The sequence below is a fragment of the Zingiber officinale genome, chromosome 3A (genome assembly GCF_018446385.1).
Source record: "Zingiber officinale cultivar Zhangliang chromosome 3A, Zo_v1.1, whole genome shotgun sequence".
NCBI lineage: Eukaryota > Viridiplantae > Streptophyta > Magnoliopsida > Zingiberales > Zingiberaceae > Zingiber > Zingiber officinale.
In genome coordinates this window covers 49,560,114-49,574,449 of record NC_055990.1, presented here as the reverse complement: position 1 = coordinate 49,574,449, position 14,336 = coordinate 49,560,114, and the positions used below count along the sequence as shown (strand labels likewise).

Below are 14,336 nucleotides of genomic sequence, written 5' to 3'. Positions count from 1 at the left end.
CAAAAATGTAGGATAACAGTATACCAACATACCTCCTATAGCTTGGAGATGTTCTGCTGCTGCCAGGTCCCAAAACTCGAAAAGTCACATCGAGAAGACCAAAACATGAAATCCGAAACACATGAAAATAAGACTCGTAAGCCGAGCTCTGATACCAAATAAATTGGTATCAGATAAATCTCGAAAATCCAGAACACATAGCAAGTATCGTAAACCTGGCTCTGATACCACTAAATTGTCACGCCCCGGGGAAGTCCCTGTCCGAAGAAATTTTGGCAGCACCTCCCCTGTACGGGTGACAATCTGAAACATTGCTACATACACAATATACATCAGCCACAGGCGGCTAGAATATACACACCACCACGCAGTTATATATCATCAGTCCACTCGGCTGGAACAAAATATAAAACAACCACGCAGTTATATATTTATTTTACAGCCCACTCGGCTGTACCAAAACCAAAACACAGCAGAAAAATGATAGAAATCTAAAATACATGACTGTTAGCCGGCTAGGCTTATACCACACAACAACACAAACATAAACACTCCAGGCACAACACAGGAACACAAAGCCAAATATACAAATTTTGTATATCAAAACAAAATAAATACAAGCAGAGACAGATCTTCTGAGGTGACATGGGGACCAGCAGACAGGATACTCCAAGCGACACCATAAACAACCTGGTACCTGAAAAAGATAGTGTCCACGGGGGTGAGTTCAACAACTCAGCGAATACCAATAGACATGCCTAGTAAGATATATCTAATAGCAATAAACATGAAATACAGCTTCCTAATCATATATAAGAAATATGCAAAACTGAAAGGTAACTGAGGAAGTTGTACTCACCAGGAACTCCTAACCAGAACAAAAGGGTCGTTAAACCAGATACACAATATGCCTCCTGTATGCATGTCAAACAAATGCATCCACCAAAATTTAGCATATAAGTGCAGCAAACACAAGCAAATAAATGCAATAAATGCATATGGTGCCAATGACATGGTCACCCCTGACGCCAGTCAGTCATCTCACACACAATGGTGAGATTGAGCGAGTAGGGCTGTGACAACCGTGCACTCTGACATCACTACCCCTGATGAGTGACCGAGTGGATGGGATGCTGTCGGAGTACACACATACTCCTACCCTAAATCATAAGTGGGGGAGCGCAATGTTCTCATCTCCCGGTACACCATGACGGGGAGGGATCCCTGACGTGCTACCACGCTACGTCAAACTACCCAAGAGCGGACCAACGGAGCACCGACAGAGCCAAACTGACGTGCTACCACGCTGCGTCACGCTACCCATGAGCGGACTAACGGAGCATCAAACAGTGATGAAACTGGCGATATGCTCTACAATAATAGAGCAGCCTATCATGCAGCATGCAATCATGCAATGGTGTATGAAACTAAGCATGACAATATCCTGAACCAAATCCACATACATATATAAGAATGTGTACCCTAGTACAAGTAAGTCAAATCCACAGATCTAGGGTATACAGGTCCTCTATGGTATGACAACCTAGGTCCTGGACATATCCACCTCCATAACATATGTACCAACAATGTACATGGAACAAAGCAAAAGGTCTAGGTACACAGATCAGGTATGATATAAAAATATAGATACACATGTCAGATAATAAAATATCCATAAGTCTAGTCTTAAACTCAGTAAAGCATGGTATGTCACTTACTCTAGGAATTAAGGTAACCATGGCAATAATCACGAGGCATAAACATGGATACATAACAATCGACAAAAACAGAACATGCTATGGGTATCAAACCGTGACATACCAAAGGCAAACATGATCATTGCTTGTAGCTATAAAATACTATGCATATCCAAATGACAATATCATAAAAGATAAGTCAAGAGGTACCCGCCTCAAATAGCAGGTCCAATCCAAATCAAATCCAACGTCGAGATGCTCGTCTCGCGTCAAGGTTATGTGTCACCAATATAAACATAATTTATTTAGGTAACTCAAATGTATAGCTAAATAAAATCCTTAAGGTTAAATTAGGGTAAAACCCAAATCAATCTAACCATCTAGTAATCCAATTTATCTCCAATTCAATACATAAACCTAATTCATCAACATCACGTATCAAAATTACTACACAAGATCATGTAATCAAATCATACCTAAATCAAACCATTATCCACAACACGTATCAAATCCCTACACTTACCTCAATTCACAACCGAACGAGATGCTGGAGTTAAGTGGATGTTGCTGCTGGAAGGGTTGCTACTGGAACAAGATTACCCCACAGTATAGAATAGGACCTCTCTTCACTGCACTGCCCTAATCAAGCAGCTGTCCTCCAAGAACACCACACAACACATATAATTCCAAATCAGAGATCAACAAGAAATGGAGAATTCTAATCCATAAATACATGATTCCAACCAGAACTCGCCTCCAACCGGTACCTCAGTCAGCAGCAAGGATGAGGAAGTCCACTGATCAAGCACAGCTCCTCTGGGTTCTGCCCGCCAGCCCAAGCACAACTCAATGATCCCAACCACTCCAAATCTGTAACCTAAATCTGCAGCCAAGAATTAGGAGAATCAAGAACAATAAAGAAGGATCTGCTAACCAGCGGCGCTAAATCGGGGCTAGGGCACGAAATAGGGGAGATCGGGTCATGGCTCTGCATCCCCTGGTGCTCTTGTGGCCGGAGGATGAAGGGAAATCGGGTTGCCGGCAAGGGATCTGCATCCCTTGTGCTCGCACGGCCGGAGGAGGAAGGAAATCTTCGACTGGCGCCCAGGAACCAGACCTAGGGTTCAGATGCTCGATTTCCCGCGACCCCTGGTATTCGCGAAGAGATGGAAGCAGGCTCGGTCGGCGGTCGCTCGATGAAGAATGGCTCGGGTTGGCGTCGGGCAGAGGAGAGGAAATCAGAGTAGAAGCTCTAAGGCATAGATCGAGAAGAAGACAGGATGAGAAAGGATCGCGTCGCCGGTTTTGGAGAAGAAAACCGTCGGGCACGGGTAATGGCACGGCGTCGGGGAGAAAGAAACAGAAGAAATAAAACGAGGAAAGAAAATATATAAATAAAAATAAACTTTTCCTCACTAAAACAGGGTAGCCTAAACAGGCTTTTCCGGGGCCCACTTTTATCTCCGAAAACTTGTCCATACGAGCTCCCAAAAATTCCCAAAAAATCTCCAAAAATTTCAAAAAATTCCCTTATCATTATTCCTCATTTTTTCCTGGTATTTTACATTCTCCCACACTAATAAAAATTTGGTCCGAAAATTTTTTCATCTACCATCAGCAAATACTAACAACAGGTAAATAGTGTAAATGCTGAACGGTAAATTAAATCACATACCTCAAGTGAAAAGATGGGGATATCGAGCTCAGATCGTATCCTCGAGCTCCCAAGTAGCCTTCTCGTCTGAATGATGCTGCCATTCAACTTTAACCAGTCGAATAGTCTGGTTCCGCAACTAACGCTCTTTCCGGTCCAGAATCCGTACCGAAACGTCCTCATAAGTGACGTCAGGCAAAAAGGAGAACTGAGATATCTATCAACACATTCATCGGGTCGGGTACATATCTCCTCAGCATAGATACATGGAATACATCGTGGACGTCAACCAGGGACAGTAGTAATACCAACCAATAAGCTACTGCTCCAATCCTCTCCAGGATATGAAAAGGGCCAAGGTATCGCGGAGCTAGCTTACCTTTAAGGCCAAATCTCTTCTCCCCTTTCGTGGGTGAAACTCGTAGAAATACATAGTCGCTTGTAGAGAACTCCTGAAGTAACTCCTCCCTGACCGGGTGAAATGGAGGTATGCATAAGCGACCTCAGAACTATATAATACCTGCTTCATCTCAGGTAAACTCGGTCTGCTGCCCGGAAACTATCCGACTGCCAATAAATTGCAAAATGCTGATCACCGGCCAGGGCCTCTCGGATCCTCGTCCTGATGGACGACTGTGCAACCATGGTAGCAATAATACCCTGCTCTGTCTGTCCCTTCTTCTCAAGGTCTAACTTGGAGAAACCCTGAATCAAGTCCGTGACCACAACTCGGTGGCAATCTAAAGTCCCTCTGGACTTCCTGCTAAGTGTATCGGCAACCACATTAGCTCTCTCCGGGTGATAGCTAATGGTACAATCATAATCCTTCAGGAACTCCATCCATCTCCTCTGTCGGAGATTAAATTCCATCTAAGTAAACAGATATTTGAGACTGTTATGGTCAGTGAGAATCTCAAATGTAACGCCATATAAATAATGTCGCCAAATCTTCATGGCAAAAATAATGGCGACTAGCTCCAGATCATGTACAAGGTAGTTCTCCTCAAGCTCCTCCAACTGCCGAGAACCATAGGAGACTATCCTCTCGTGCTACATCAGAACAACGCTCAAACCTGAATAGATGCGTCAGTGTAGAGGACATATCCGTCCTCTCCAGAAAGTAAAACCAAAATCAGAGCCGACACTAGTCTCCGCTTCAGCTCCTAGAAGCTGGTCTTGCAATCCTCAATCCAAGTGAACTTCACGCCTTTCCTGGTCAAATGTGTCAGTAGCATAGCTATGCGTGGAAAAACCCCCAACGAGCCTCCGATAATTCCTAGCTCGACAAAGGGAGTTGCGAGTCTCATGTATAGACTATGGTAACTCCCAACTGGTACCAACTTCTATCTCCTGTGGATCCCCGGTATACCCTACTGGTGACCGTGTGTCTCAAACATCTCACAGAAGACAACCAAAATACACACTATTGATCTTCGCATATAGATGTTCCCATTAAAACATCTCTAGAACTATGCAAAGATGATGTGCGTGACTCACCGCGGATCCGAAATAGATCACAACATTGTCAACAAAGGCAATGGAAACCGATCCAAACATCCTCGAAATACCAGAATCATCGAGCCCCTGAAAACATCTAAGGCTCTGCAAGCCCTAATGGTAAAACCAAGACACATAATATCCGTATCACAACCATTCCTAACCATAAGATCTTCGACAATAAACAGCTCTGATCACCAACGATATAAATCACCAAAGAATACATCCTCCAGTGTGAGAGCAACGCTCCATCGCACGAAATTCCACATATGTGGGAGCAACGCTCTACCACAAGAAATCCTCAATATGTAGGAGTAACACTCCACTACAAATAATCCATAACATGTATCTGCAATACATATGGGAGCAATGCTCCACTACAAGCAATCCGAAATATGTGGGAGCAACACTCTACCACAACAAACAATAATATGTGGGAGCTACGCTCCACCACAAATGATACATAAGTGTCCAAGGCACCTAATTATCCAGCTAGAGACTGCCCTAGATCTCTCTACCACAGATCACTGTGGGTAGCCTAGGGTATAACAACCTAGAAAGCAAATCAAATCCATAGTCAACTCTATCATCATCCTAGTGGGTCGGTCACCCACTAATAGGAGAATTAGTTGACAGGGTAATACCACCAATAACATAATGTAGACACTCAACCTTCTACATTCAACATATGTAGAATCATTATGATGCCATCAACCATACACCTGGCACACGTGCACACACAACATATGTATGATCGACATAATCCTCCAATTAGTATACACCAAACATACTCACAACATAGGTATAATTCTTCGTGATACCTCCAACAATGCATACCGAACTCGTGTGCATATATCAACATAGGTATAATCGACAATACACCTCAAACAACACTCACATGACATATATTACGCGAAGGGCTTCGCATCAAGGGTAACCTCTTTATCTTGTTGATCTTGGTTAGAAAACTCATACTCTAAGTTTTACGAAATTTTAATCTTCATACGGATCTATGGCATGGGGGTTTCGGGGTTTCCGCAACGCAAAAAGCAGTTTTTACGGCCCGAAAAACCCAACAATTAATGATTAGGACAATGATACGAGCGCATAAAATCTTGTTTCATGAAATTCTGATATCTTTAGGTCCATATTTAAGTCGTCCCATTTTTCCATTTTTTTTTAAATAATTTAATTTTTGGGACGAATCTCTGGATTCATCCCAAGTTTTGGGACGAATCCAGGATTCGTCCCAAAATAGAAAATAATTTTTTAAAAAAAATAATCAAACACCGAAGGCTTATTGTTGGTGCGGGGAGCATCCGACGATCGAACTCATGTTTTGATAATGGCAAATGATTCAAAGTTAAGGTATCTTTGTGATCTAATAAGTCTGCTTGAGCATTTCAGGAAAGTCCTAGCTGCGGTTAGGCAAAGGGAAAACCCTAGGGGGTGGTAACCCTAGGTCATAGGGGGTGGTAACCCTATATGGAAAGTCTTGGCAGGTCGATGGCTTCAGGCAAAAGTCCTAGGGGGTGGTAACCCTAGGTGGAAAGTCCTGGTGTCGCGAACCAGGTGAAAGACTGGACTAGCCGGGAAGCGGATGTCCAGCAGAAAGTCCGGAAGCGTCGAGTGCTGAGCAAAAGTCCAGTCGATCTGGAGGATCGCTGTAAGATACTGCAAAAAATTAAAACATAAATATTATTGGAAGAAAAATCTTATTGGATTTTTCCAGATTTTTTAGAAATTTTTCGGGATTTAAACGGAGTCCGTATGACCCGTTTTGAGGGGATGGATTCGGAGTACAGAGGAAGCCTATTTTGGGTACCCAATAAAGTAGGGAGTTGATTGAGAAACTAACTTAGGGCTTAATTAAATCTAACCTAAGTATTTAATTAAAAACCTAACCCCTAAATTCCCGATTTCCTCTCCCCTATTCCCGATTCTTCTCCCTTCTCCCTCACGCACTGCCCTCTCCGGCGATTCCTTTCCCGGCGACGTCGAGCCACCGCACAGTGGGCATTCCGATCGCGTTGACGCATCTCAGCCCAACGCCGGCCGAGTCTCCTTTCTTCCTCCTTCTCCCTCTCGATGCATGGAGTGTTTCTCCTCTTCCTCTCTCGCCCGCGGACGACTCGACGCCGACGGCTTCCCCAGCGATCTCGGCTTCGCCGCGTCACCAGGGGGAAAGCGTCACCCGATCTTGATGGCTCCGACCATCTCCGATGCAGCGATCTCCTCTTTGGCTGTGCTGGCACACTAGGCAATGACTCGGCGGAGCTAGGGCATGGCGGGGAGAGGTTGATTCGTGTCTTTTCCAGCCGATCGAGCTTCTTTTGCTCTCCTCTTCGATCTACTTGCTGGGGGTGAACTGGATCATCATCAGTGGAAGTGGATCGCACGACACCAGCTGTAGGGATTGATTGAGGTAAGGCTTAGTCGAGAGATTCTATGAATTCAAGGATTTTTTCTGCGTTTATGGTGCTCTCTCTGTTCTGGTCTAGGAGGATGCTTCGGATAAACCTAGTGATGGATCTTCCTTGAGAAGAACTTCTTCTTCTCCAATTCTTGTGGCTGGGGTCTTTGGTAGCTCTCGGGTGAAGAGGTAAGGTGCATAGTTGTTGTTGGAAATGAGTTAGTGATGTGTTGTTTGGTTGAATTCTGATCCCTCCTTCTTGATCCGGGTGGTGAACAACAGCTTGATTTGGGATCAATTGAGGTGAGTGTGATTCTGGTTGTAGGATTCAGTAGATACATTGTTGTATTTTTGCTTCTTGGACAAATTTTTGGAAGGATTGATGTATGAATGCTTTGGTAGCTGTTGGCAGGGTTATGGTGGGAGCTGTGAGTGTGGATCAGCTACAACCTTCCAAGGTAAGTGATGTATCAATGAGGTATTTCTGATTGGATTGGAATTGTTGATGATGATGTTAGGTTGTTGTAGATTTATGATAGAGATTTGTTATTGGATTAAAGGATGTGTTGATTTGGAGGATTAGTCAGAGATCAATTTTGATTAGAGTGATCCTATTGGGTTAGGGATTTTATTTAGCTATTTAATTCATATAAATTTAGCTAAATAAAATATAAATATATTGATTGCTGCAGGACTTGGATTCGGGACGAGAGTCTCGACGCGGGATTACTTAGCACGATCGACAGATTAAGGCGGGTATTTCTTCCTTGACCTCTATGTAGATTTTCTTGTACTTAGTGCATGGTTATTATTGGATGAATTAGGTTGCTTTATCTTATATCATGATCGGTTGCTATTTTTCCTGCATGATACTTATGCTTGACCCTTGTGATGATCTATGTAATTCATATACAGTCTTCACTTTTGATATATACTTTGTTGTGATTACACGTGTAGAGTATGTCTTGTAGGGATTGTCGGGTTGTTAGTATTACCATGCTGATTGGGTATATGATGTTGACTGTACATAGGTGGAGATGTGTTGTAGGAGTCATCTTGTTGACCGTGCATTTACATGGGGTGTGTACATACGTATTTGTCATGTACTTTTGGAGGAGTTGTGTTGATTGTATGTTCGGAGTATATACACATGTCCGTTATGTTTTTATTGGAGGATACATGTTGATTGTACTTATATTTTTGGTGTACATGTGTCTGGTGGGATTATTGGAGTTTTGGTTGATTATTACATGTGTAGTGGGTACATATGTTTGGTGGGATACATGGAGGTATCATGACGATTGTACTCATGTTAGAGGTATTTATGAGGTTTGAGGTTGTTGCATGGATGATGATTATATATATATATATATATATATATATCATGTTCATCATTCATTGCATCTGATGACCATTGTCTCCCTTGTGGTGAGAGAGTCATCAGTTGGTTTGGTTTAGCGCCGCACACTCGACCACTCATGGGTAGTGGTAGCTAGAGCAGTTGCCGCTCGTCCTGTCGTGCCACCCGGTCACGAGGTTTAGTGAGATCCGGCTTTGTGAGCAGTCATGGACCCTGATGCTATGTAGCTAGATAGCTACTAGTGGACTGTCCGCCTCGACCACTATATAGTGGGCTGGAGGGTAGTACAGTTGTCACGGACCCAAGCCTCTCGGCCATACAGGGGTCGTGGTGTCTAGAGAGGTGACGGGGGTGACCATGGAGCATGCATGCACTTTTGCATTTGATGCGCGGTGCATCTTTGGAGATATATTTGCATACATGCCTAGTAGTTACTAGTTGCATGTGTTTGTGGTATGCTGCATTTGTTTGCAATATGATTGTTGCATATGGTTGTCATGCTGCATACATGTCATTTATTTTACATGTATATGCAGTCGTATTTATATTGCACCGGTGTCACGGGTATATCTGGTGCAGATCCAGTGAGTTTACTAATCTCTGTACCTTGCGTCGATTCCAGATTGGGTATGTATCTGTCATTATGCTAGTTGTGGTTTGTACAGTTTATGTCAGGTTATTATGTCAGGTATGTTCAGATGCATTGATTATGATAGTATGATCATGTTCTTATTCCCTACTGAGACTGTATACTTGTGATCTCCATGTTGTTTATGGACCATGCACTATCTTTTCTATTACCCGCTGAGTTACCTATACTCACCACCGCATGTATACATTTATGTTTTTAGGTAGCCTATAGATGGTTGGTGTCGCTCGGAGAATCCTGTCTGCCGGGTCCTACGTCACATCCGAAGATCGGGATTGTTTTCTTTTATATATTTTTTTAATTATTTTTGGCATTGTATTTATGTGTAGCCATGCGGCTATCTTGTGGTTTTGGTGTTGTATTTGTGTTTAAGCCGTGCCGGCATGCATTGTATTTATTTGGTTTGTGTGGGCTTTCCTGTATTGTTTTTCCGCTGTGTTGTTTTTTTTGTATGGCCGAGTGGGCTGTTAAATATTTATATAACTGCGTGGTTGTTGTCTCTTTTATTCCAGCGGAGTAGGCTGATGATATATACTGCATGGTTGTGTAAATATTCCAGCCGTATGTGGCTGATGTATATTTGTTTGTAGTGATGCTTCATATTGTCACCGGTACAGGGGAGATGTTGTCGAATTTTTGTCTAACAGGGACTCCTTTGGGGCGTGACAATCGCACTGGCAACAGGTAAATCTCCTGAGTGGAGTAGGTGAGGACGCGTTCCCCGTAGAGGGAACAGTAGGCGTCGGGTCGACCTAGGGTTTCCGGACGGAAATCCAAGTCAGACCCGGACAGTCCGGAGACTATCATATTATTCTTTATCATATTCATACTGTTGTTTTATGCTAACCTTGTGTTGCAAGATATTGTTTGGGACTAACATGTCTTGCAGGTACAAAATAATGAAGTTTGCCCTCGAATGAACAGTGTCCGAGGCGCCTCCATGGAGCTTGGAGGCGCCTCGGGTGCAAGGATGGAGCTGGCTGCGAAGCATCCATGGAGGCGCCTTAAAGGGAGTATAAGGTGCCTTGGAAGGCGCCTTGGGTAGGGTATAAGGCGCCTTAAGAAGATGAACTTTGACCAGTTCAAGCTTGATCCACGCGGAGGACTCGGCAGCATGGAGGCGCCTTGAACAGCCTTCAAGGCGCCTTGAACACCCTTTATAAGGGGGTTTCAACCAACACTTCAGATCATCAACTTCCAAGCGATTTCTCTGCATCTAGCTGCTAACGACACGATCCAGAAGTGCTGCAACAACCTCCCGACGACCCGAAGCTCTGCTTTCTTCTTCCTTAGTTGTCGGTATAAAGTTGTTATAATATTTTCATTGTAATTAGTTTGTAATTCTTATCGAGATTATAGTTGTTGCCCACCAGAAGCGATCAAGGATCGCGGGCCTTCGAGTAGGAGTCGCCTTAGGCTCCGAACGAAGTAAATCCCTTTGTGTCTCTGTGTTTATTTATTTTATTCCGGTGCATTTTAATTACTCCGATAATTTTCTGATTCGAGAAACGAATTAGCCGCGAGCGCTATTCACCCCCCCTCTAGCGCGTCTCGATCCAACAATTGGTATCAGAGCAGGGTTGTTTTGAATTGGTGCAACCACCATTCAAAACATTTTTTTCGTGGCATTTGTTTTTCGGAGTCAATTAGAAATTAGCTTAGTAGCTAAAATTCTAATTCTTTTCAAAATCGGTGTTGCTCAAAGTTGGTCAATACCACTTGAGCTCGTTTTTTTTTCCCTTCATCCCGCACTACTAATCCAAGACTCACTCTTGGAATAGATCTTCCTGTTTTTGTTTTTTTTAGATCTAAATGGCCCAACAAGTAGGATATAACACTGTTTATCCCCCACTATTCTCCAGAGAAGACTTCGGGTATTGGAAGGGGTGAATGGAGATATATCTTAAAACCCAGTTCGACACCTGGATGATAGTCAAGACGGGACTACGATTACCAACTGATGAAGACGGCAAGCCTACATCTTGCAAAAATTGGGAACCATCTCTTATCAAAAAGGTGGAAGCGTCTACGTGTCACGAATGGTCTTATCAAATTAACACAATGTTTGAAAACCCTCAACTACTCAAAGATATGACATAGCATAGGGCCCATGTCGATTTTCTCCAGGAAACTAGTTGGTGAGTGTTTGATTCAGATCCAAATCTCTTCTTGGGTTCTTTTTGGGTTTTCTTCTTAAAAGTGGGGGTTGTGGGTTTTGAACTAAATCCTAGATTAAAATCAAAATGCAAACCAGTAAAAGAAAAGGAAATTATCTAAATCTAATCTAAAGCAGAATTTAAATTCAACAAGAAAGCTAAATTTCTTAACAAGGTAGAAACTTACACTAAAGTAATTAGAAAATTAACTAAGCCTAAAGATCAACACAAATTAATTTGAATTTGCAGAAAATTTCAGATACCAACAGCAAGATTGAAAATAGGACAAAACACTAAGGATTGCAATTTTCTTAAACGGAATTTTCTGAATCAAATGCAGATCTAAATTTCAGAATTTACACCTAATTTTGTAGGACAAAATTTGCAGAATCTAAATTGCAGGAACAAATTAATTGCAGAACTTACAGTTGCAGAATCAAAATTTCAGGAAGTAAAAACGCTCTAACAAGGTTTTCAAGAACAGAAATTACTTGAATAAAAGTGTAGAAATAAAGAAGTTGCTCAAACTAAGTAAGAAATAACAAGGAATTAAACTATCCACACTGAATCCATATCAATCCTCAAACCACATCCTCTTGCCGTCACACAAGAGATTGGAATTGCAATCTGCGCCTCCAGAAATCAGAGGAGAAGAATGAAGAAACTTCTGAACTTGAGCTCAATTTGAACCTTGCAAACTCCACCAAAGAAACCCTCTTCGATGCCGGAAGCAGATTCAAATCGAGCTGAAATCGCAGATTGTCTGGAATCTGCAAATCTGAGTTCTGAGATGAATTGCGGGGCTGTAGACGATTGGAAATGCTAATGGAAACCACCAGAGAACCCCTCCAATGGTTGTTGATGAAGGATGGAGTGCCGACTTTGCTTTCTTCACCGTTTCCAGCAAAATCGGCAGATTCTGTGATAAAACTCAGATTCGCGTCGACCTCGCCGTTGAGATCTCTCCGGCGAGATTCCAGCTGCAAAAGTGTTGTCTGGTCGTCTCCTTAAGCTTCTGCCATGATCTTGTAGCTTGAGATCAAAAGAGGAAGAAGGATAGGGGTTGCGATGAAGAGAAAAACACAGACGCAGAAATTTTTGGCACGATGAACAGTAGGCGCAGCCACTGTTCATCCGCGAGTTTTCTGGACTTTATACCTTGGTCCAATTGAACCGAAATTAGGGTAAATCCTGATCTGGTTTAGGGAAAATTTAGGGATTTGGTGTAAGGGTTGAACTTAGGTCAAGAGCAATGGGTTGGCTTAATGAATTTGGTTGGAGTAAAATAAAATGTGACCTTCTCCACTTGGTTGAACTCCTCTTGAGTTGATTAGGCTTCACTTGAATCATGTATCAATTCCTATATCCTACAAGACCCAATTCAAATGGTGAGGAATATATCATGATTTAAGAAATGAAATGAAACTTAGCTCCAAACAATTCTCAATTTACAAACAATCTAAATTGTGTCAAGTAGCAAATAAAATTAGCTAAAAAGTCCCCATATCAACCAAGAAAATGAGCCCAAATAAATGAGTTATCAAATCCCCCACACTTATTCTTGTGCGTCTCGTACAAGTAAACCAAACTAAGGAAATAATTACTGTTGTATCCCCTAACAATTCTCATTCATGTTAGAAAATGATTAAAGCAAGCTACCTAGGATATTAAGTTTCAACAACTCAAGCTATCATGAACTCCATTCTTACCTAGGTCAAACACATAATAATTTCATCCATCAGGAATAAAATGATAATGATAACACATCTAATCCTCACAAGATAATTTTTAGTGGCTCTCATCCTAACCTCAATTCTTAGCAATGGTAGAGATCACTCAAGCTACTCATGGCAAAAGCACTACCATATGCTTGCTTCTCATCTAATTTTCACCACCATCATAGATATCAAGATGCACAATTATGAAGGTCCATAACCATTTAAAAGGAAAGCAAAAATCAAATATAAATGAAAGGGTTAGTGTTGAAAGAAACAGTAGGAAAATAAGGGTTCAAGTGAAAGTGGAAGATATGGACTGAAATACTATGTGATGAGGATTTTTGACCAATGAAATTCAAATTCCACAGCTTAGAGAACCCAGTTGCTTTCACTGCAATCTTAAATTTTGATTTTAAATGTTTCACTACAACACTGCTCTATGTTTTCTTTTCCTGAACGCACTGATTAGAATGATCAGCGCTCAACCACTTAATTAAACCTCTTTGCTCCAATTTGTTTTCAGAATCTAACCTATCTCAGTTTTGCCTATATCCAGAAATTTCAACATTGCAGCTGATTCTGCAGTTTGTTCTTCAGTCTCAACGTTTCAGAATTCTGAATTGGGAGATATTTGGGCTTGCATCGGAAGGAGTTGGAACTAGGTAAGGAAATCACTTAACACTCAATTGTTTTGAACTTGAATCCAAATTCTGTAATTCAGAAATAGCACAAAGATTTAGCACAAATCAGCATTACATTTCTAATTTCTTTTCTGCACTTCCTCCCAAAGTTCCAAATCTGATTTCTTTGAATTCGTTGACCAATCCTTGAAGTTTAAATCTCCCTGCAACAACTTATTAAGCATTCAATAAACAACATTTCAATTCTGTTCATTCCAGCTCAACAAATCAATTTGCAGATTGGCACAACCCTTCAACTCAGCCCTTTTACAATTTCAGATTCCTATATTCGGATTCATCATTTACACTCCATTTCTAGCAAAACATGACCCAGATTCCTTTCCTATTTCTTGAATTCTTTAAACACAAAAGCTAAGCTTAACAGTAGAAATCTGGCTCAAGATAATTGGTACACAGTGAACTCCAACAGCAGCCTCAACAATTCAATTCTCCAGATTCCTATTTCAGCACTCTACAGCTTTTACATTATGTTTCTGTTTCACAATTTAGTG

At 41.8% G+C, this 14,336-nt stretch overlaps 1 long non-coding RNA gene across 2 annotated transcripts; it reads left to right on the top strand.

The window, feature by feature from the left end:
• The first annotated feature begins 7,043 nt into the window (after positions 1-7,043).
• LOC122053727 lies at positions 7,044-7,720 on the top strand. Of its 2 annotated transcripts, none has more exons than XR_006132328.1 (4): positions 7,044-7,273; positions 7,350-7,450; positions 7,544-7,564; positions 7,664-7,720. It is a non-coding gene; the product is annotated as an uncharacterized LOC122053727 (long non-coding RNA). The 2 variants fall into 2 exon arrangements; XR_006132329.1 differs by having other exon boundaries at positions 7,047-7,273; positions 7,674-7,720.
• Positions 7,721-14,336: the final 6,616 nt, after the last annotated feature.